The sequence below is a fragment of the Suricata suricatta genome, chromosome 16 (assembly GCF_006229205.1).
Source record: "Suricata suricatta isolate VVHF042 chromosome 16, meerkat_22Aug2017_6uvM2_HiC, whole genome shotgun sequence".
NCBI classification, from domain to species: domain Eukaryota; kingdom Metazoa; phylum Chordata; class Mammalia; order Carnivora; family Herpestidae; genus Suricata; species Suricata suricatta.
In genome coordinates, this window is record NC_043715.1 from 7,702,926 (window position 1) to 7,710,081 (window position 7,156).

General features: G+C 43.3%; 1 long non-coding RNA gene across 1 annotated transcript in view; it reads left to right on the plus strand.

Annotated features, from left to right (window-relative positions):
- The first annotated feature begins 4,631 nt into the window (after window positions 1–4,631).
- Window positions 4,632–7,156, plus strand: part of LOC115280649 — an 8,757-nt gene continuing 6,232 nt past the window's right edge. The window contains exon 1 of the long non-coding RNA XR_003903882.1: window positions 4,632–4,716. This is a non-coding gene — a long non-coding RNA (uncharacterized LOC115280649). The remainder of the gene's footprint in view (window positions 4,717–7,156) is intronic.

Here is a 7,156-nt window from a genome sequence, read left to right on the forward strand (position 1 = left end):
AGCCTGCTTTGGATTCTCTCTCCCCCTCTCTCTATGCCCCTCCCCTGAGAGCTCGCGCTCTCTCTCTCTCTCTCTCTCTCTCTCTCTCTCACACACACACACACACACAATAAATAAACTTCTTAACAAATTGAACTCTGAAATTCAGTTTCCCAAATAGAAAAATAGAGACAGTAGTATAATCAGTTCATGGGCTCATAGGCCATGCAGACCATTTGTCACAGTACTCGGCACATAATAAGAAGAGAACTTAACCCTTGAACCCTGATATCATGGGGTCTTTCATGGGATCATCTAGGGATGCCTGATGTCTTTTAGAAGCATGGGTCTGGGTTGAAAAAATTCCAATTTGAAATCAGCTGTCTAGGTTTGAATCCACATCTTTCTAAAAGCCATGTGACGTTGGGAACTTCTCTAACCTCCCAGAGACTCCCTTTCATCTTGTGAAAACTGGGGAATGATGATCTCTCCCTGAAGGATTGTGGGAGGGGATTCATGAGATAAGATAGGAAAAAGCACCCACAGACCAATAGGCACACAGTAGGCCTTCAATATGTGGAGTTAACTTCATTCATTCAGCATTTTAGCTTTGAAAATAATTACCAGGAGGTGGAAAGCATTCCTTGCTCTACATAATCCCCTCAAGGGGAGAATAAAACCAAGTGTGCCTCTCCCCTTTCTGGATAGAGCCAAGCCTTCCACTCTGTTCAGCACTCCGAGTGTACTGCTAAGGTCTAATAAAAGCTTACCTTTGCCCAGTTGCTTCAATTCTAGGAAGCTGTTCAATGTTTGACTATATTTCTCAAACTGATTTAAAAACAGTTCATCAGGTTAGTTCAGTTGAGTTATTGCTCCTTGGGAGTCTTCCAAACCCTGAACTTCCTTAGAGAGCTGGATTCTGTTCCATTCTTGGAATTCAGCTCCTTGCCCCTCTCTGTGACCCCTAATCACAAATACAGTGTAAATAACCTTCTGTATCCTCACTCAGAAAGAACTCGCTGGCCTCCTGCTTGTGGAGTGGAATCTCTTCTCTCATGCTTCCCAGAGCAAGAATATCAAACCAACTCATCCATTTCCTTCTTCACTTCCATGGCTGTCCATTACTGATGTTTAGGGAGTGGATGCTAATATAATGGACATGCCTTACAGTATTTGCATGGTAGAGAGGAAGAGAGAACATTGGTTTCTCCATATCATGTATGAAATGTACTCGGTATACTCTGTGAAGCATATAGCAGTGAAAGCACTCTCAGCCGAAATTCTGTCCATGACTGTGAAACACAGGCTGCAAGTGCAAGGTCAGGAGAGGCAGTGACAAGTTAGGAACCCACAGAAATCAATAGATAAGAGTTAACTTGGGCCAACTGGTACCTGGCTGGGGCAACACTGGAATCTTCCCACTAACATCAAGATGGGTAGCTGTCCACCAGTGATGCTGTTTCCATGGTCAGAGATTTTGTTCTCGCAGAAGCTCTGATCTGGCTACCGAGTAAGTGAGAGAGGACAAAAGAATAAGCAAGAAAGGACACAAGAAAGAAAACTGAATGACAGATGGTCCAGAAATTCGATTTTGAATAGTTTCATGCAACACCCCCCTGTCCTACAGTCCTGAATCTTTTTTCAGGATGGATCGACCCTTCTGATTTTCCACCTACCTGTTGATAGAATCAAATACCTTCTCTGGGCCAGTCACCACGTTGAGTGTTGTATTGCCATCTGATCCTTTGGTCAGTCCTGACTGGTGGCTTTCCGTACATTCCACCCAGCACTGCATTTTTAAGAACTCCACATACTGCTAATTGGTAATTTAATTCCTGCTAGTTCCTTCTCATTGCTACGTGCAGAGTATTCCATACTTAACCCCATGGCATTTCATGTCCCCACTTCCTCACCTGTGGACCTCTTGGTTCCTCTCTTGCCCAACATCCACAGGTCTCCTCTCTATAATAAACTTTCCTATTCTCTCTCCTGGACCCACGTGAGGATTCTGTGGGACATTCTGGAAGTGGAACTATTGAGTCTAATGTACATGGATACCCAATTGTATGAGATTATTCTTTAGGAAGACTTCACTAACCTGTATACCCAAGGGAAAGGCATGAGGAATCATCATCATGTCTCAGACCAATAGTTGCCACTCTGATGGGTCTAAAGCTTCTCTCTCACTGGATTTGATGACCGATGAGTTTGAACAACTCTTTATATTGTTGAGCCATTTGGATTTCTTCCTCTGTGAGTTATCTGTCAAACCCTTTTCTACTGGGTTTTATAATTCTTTTTTCGTTAACGTACAAGTGTTCCTCACACACCCTGGATTAGTTCGTAGTCAGTTTTGGACATTGCAAATACTGTGTTCCTATTTCTGTTTTTTTTTCTTCATCTTTGCTATCCTTTATTAAAAAGAAATGTTCAGTTTTGGAACAATCAAAACCATCCTCCCCCCGCCACCTTTATGGTTGATCAGTTTAGTTTTTGTTCAGAAAGTTCTCCATCTCTAAACCACAAAAATATTCTTCTAAATTTTTTTCTCTTAACCTTATAATTTTGCCACTTATATTATCTCTCATTCTTCTGGAATCCGACTTTGTATAATACAGGATACAAGTCTTATTGTTTTCCATATGGGGAGTTTCTCAATAGCATCTACTAAATAATCTAACTGTTGCCCATGATTTATAAGCTATGTTAATCACATTTCAAGTGCTCGTTTATAAATAGGCCTGCTCTATTCATCGGTCTCTGTTCTGGAGCTGGTGCCATACTGATTTTATTACTATGGTTTTGTAGTATGTCAATATTTTGTAGGGTTAGCCCCTCCCCCGTATTCTTTTTCATGCTTGACTTAGCTCTCTGGAGAATTTTATTCGTCTGTATCCATTTTCGCATAATATCTCCGTGTTTCACAACAATAAATTCAAAAAATAAATAAGTGCAGCTGGCCCCTTGATTGTTATTGTGCTGGATTTGCATTCCGTTCTCTAAACGAAGCAAGATGCGTGTGCTTCTCAGGTGCAGAACCTGAGTCACGGAGAAGCGTGCTCTTTGCACTCCTTAAGATGAAGGCGAGGGGTGTCCCTCTCTCTTGACCCGTGTGGCCCCGGGGAGCCCCGTGTGGCCGTAGATTTGGTTCGGGTACAGCTGTTCATGCCTGATCCTTTCTTGACTAATGACTCTGCTCAGGAAACTGTGCCTCAGGGTTCAGATTTCCCCCATTTAAGCTTGTGGCTTCTTGGCCTGGGGCCTGTTCCCTTCCCAAAATGTTTGTTAGTATAGTGGCTTTTTATTGCACTTTATGGAAAAATTAAAGAGGGGGAGGCAACCGGATTCTGCAAACCAGCCCGTCTTTAACCTTCGTTTACTGGAATCTGAGTCCTCTGCATACCTTGTTAGCAAAAAAAAGAAAAAAAAAAAAAAAAGGAAAGAAAAAAAAACTTCAAATATATTTTTTTCCATCCAGGCTCACAATTGGAATGTTCTTTACCTCTTAACTCGGGCCAGGACAAATGCGGCCCAGGCTCTGAAAAACACCCAGGGGTGTGCAGCCTCTACACATTGCAACTGCAGGGTTGTCTGCATGGAGATGGCAAGGGGCCCTGCCTGGTGAAGGTGGGGCTGAGGTCACAGTGAGTCCTGACCCCGGGGGCAGTGCGTGGGGCCCACTCCTTGCTTCCCCCAACCCCCAGCTTCAGCTTTAAAGTCACACACGGCAAGCGCCAGGGGAAGGCAGTCTCTGTGGGGATCCAGCGGGCTTAATGTGCCATCTCTGTGGAGCGCAGGCAGCCTGTCAGAGATGCTGGCCGTGGTGCCCCCAGAGGCAGAGGGACCCAAACCAGGTCTTCCAGAAACATTTTTCTTAGAACTAGGGTCTATATTACACACAAATTTGAGATTATCTTCGACAATTATCTAAAATTAACTGTGGTTTTCAAATGAAAAACATTTAGGGGTGGATCAGATAGGAAGGAGGCCTATTTATAATACTTTCTGCAGGGGAGGGGGGGAAGACAAAAATCAAAAACAAGAGGGAGAGAGAGTGCCGAACAAAATAATACCAAATGTACTTCAAGCACCGTTAGCCAGGCTGCTGCCTCTTGCTCACTGACCCTCGTTAATAACAGAGAGGCGAGCGGGGCGCCTGGGGGGCTCAGTAGGTTAAGCAACTGACTTCGGCTCAGGTCCTGATCTCGCGGTTCTTGAGCTTGAGCCCTACATCGGGCTTTGTGCTGACAGCTCGGACCCTGGAAACTGCTTCAGATTCTGTCTCTGTCTCTGTCTCTCTTTCTCTCTGCCCCTCCCCCATTCTCGCTCTCAAAAATAAACAAAGATTTTAAAAACAATTAAAAATAAAAATTAATAGCAGGAGAATTTTTATTTTGATTGTTCACCCTAGGTTTCTTAGAGAAAATTCCACTTCAGAGAACTGGTTTTCCAGAAGGTTTTCCATCTCATTCTAGACATGATTAAATGACAGTTCTCTCTGAACTATGGAGTTCCGCATAAGTCAGAATATTTGTTCCTAGGGTTTGAAATATTAACCAGTGGCTTGTAGCTCTGAGGTGGCTAGTCACGGGCCAGAACTACCTGAAACAGTTTAACTAGAGTTAAAAATGAGCAACGGGCAGGATCCAGCTGACAGATCCCTGGAATCTGTGGGGTCCCATGGATGCACAAAGAACAGGCTTGAGGAGACCCACTGCTCTTACTCCCATTTTACAGGTGAGGAAATTGAGGCTCAGAGGGTTTACTTGGTTAGAAAGGAAATGGAATGAAATCTGAAGCAGGTCTCAGTTCAGACCTCACACTTTTTTTTTTTTTAAGTTTATTTATTTTGAGAGGAGGGGTGTGCAGAGAGAGGGAGAGAGAATACCAAGCAGGCTTGGGACCGGCACAGAGTCTGACTCGAGGCCTGAACTCATGAACCATGAGATCATGACCTAAGCTGAGATCAAGAGTGAGACGCTTAACGGACTGAGCCGCCCAGATGCCCCCAGAACACACACTCTTAGACCCCACACCAAAGGACTTCTACACAACTGTTTTCATTTCTACTCTGCTCAGCATGTTTCCGCTGTGTGCACATTGTAGGGGGCGCTGTTCCAAGGGGAAGAGAGACCGATCCAGGCAGGTGTGTGTTCAGAGGAGAAATGCATTCAAAGGGGAAACTTCTTCAGGAAAGCGGAGAAGACCAAAGTCAGGATAAAAGAGGTCATCATTTGGGGCGCCTGGAGGGCTTAATCTGTTAATCGTCTGACTCTTGATTTCGCCTTCAGGTCATGATCTCACGATTGGTGGGATCGAGCCCAGCGTCACGCTCTGCACTGTCAGGGCAGAGCCTGCCTTAGATTCTCTCTCTCGCTCTCTCTTTGCCCCTCTCCCACTTTATCTCCCCACCCCCTCTCTGTCTTTCAAAATAAATAAATAAACTTAAAACCAAGTGGCCATCACTTGAATATCTGCTCTGTGACAGACGATGCATGTGTTACCTGTAGGTAATCTTCATAGTTACCGGGCACATGGGGCTATTTGAGAGTCAGAAAACTGACTCAAAAGGGGCATGCTCTTCAGGAGCTGAGTGGGACTCAGTTTCCACTACCCCTGTCACCACTGAATCATGTCAAGTGTCAGTGACCTCCTGCGGCTTTGGGCTATGTCTACACAGCCGCTCTCCCCCACCTAGACACAGGCTGGCAAAGGACAAAGGATTGCAAACACCAAGAACAGCCCAGTGGGAAATATTTAACCCACATACCTCCAGACTTTCTGGCATGGACCAAGTCCTTGCCCCACCTTTGTTCCTGGCGGGAAAGAAATGGCATGAAGCAAGGGACAGTTTTTATAACCTCTCCCTGCTCTAAACCATGTTTCCTGTGCACTTAGCAGATCTTAATGGAAACCAAACAGTTCTCTCCGGCATCTATATTCTTAACGCCCTAAGTCAAATGCCCACGTGGTTAAGAAAACTGTACCAACAAAAACATGTTTTAAAAATATCCTAGCACAACACGAAGTGACCATCACTAATTCAAAGAGGCAGACATATTTCTTAAGGGTTGAAAAGAGGTGAGGGTTTCACAAGATCCTAGCTCAAGGCCACATTTGCAAAAGTAGAATCACTCCCCTAGCAAGGTTTTGTTTATCTGGGCATTGGAAAAAAAAAAAAGAAGTAAAAAACTTTTACTTTTAGCTCTCGGAATAAGAACTGTTTTTCCAGCTGTGAAGTTTGAGGGGGATATAAGAAGCTGGTTTGGTTCTCTCTCTCCCTCCTTCTCTCTCTTATATACAGATACATACATATATATCTATATATGTAATATAAATATATTATATATAATATGAATATCTTATATATGTATATGTGTATTTTTTTCAGAATGGGAGGAAAGTTTCTTAAATTTATTAAATTTTGCTGGGGCTAAACTACATACCGAGCCCTTTATTTATACTGTTTTATCGCACACCTGTTTGGATATGGGCTGTTTTGTGGTATTTAAACATACCATCTCTTGCCAGTTGCTTTATCTGCAGACTCTCATGCCTTTGCTGCAAATGTTTCTTATTAACTCAGAAAAAAAAAAAACACACCAATTGCTCCATGAACGTTATTAGTGAGGACAAAAATAACCTAATTGTTGCTTACTTTGAACATGTCATCACTGAAGAACTATACCCCAGGAATCCATTTAAAATACGGAAACGGCCATTTCACTGTACTTGACTTGGGGATGGGGGTGGATAACAAAGACTTTTTGGATGAAATCCTTGAATAAAAATATTTTTAAGAGCCACCTGCATATGTTGAGCTAGTATTTTAGGGAGATAGGGAAACACTGCCATTTTAGATTGCAGTGTGCTATTTTATCCACTACGGAAATTCTGGAATATGCAGACAGCAGCGTTAGAATTTGTGTGGAAGTCCTAATGCCATGTATACAGCCCTTTCTGAATGATTTAAGCCCTAGGCACCTCTCAGTAAAATGTGAGTCATAACAGCTAACCAATGGTGAGAGAATTTAATTCAACACATAGTTATGGGATCACTCCTGTGGGATAAGATCCTGGGGTGTGGAGATGAACACAACATTGGCAAGAATCCACAGTTCATGGTCTGGCACACAGTATGTTTCATTCAGTGTTAGGGGAATTTGAATATTCGTGC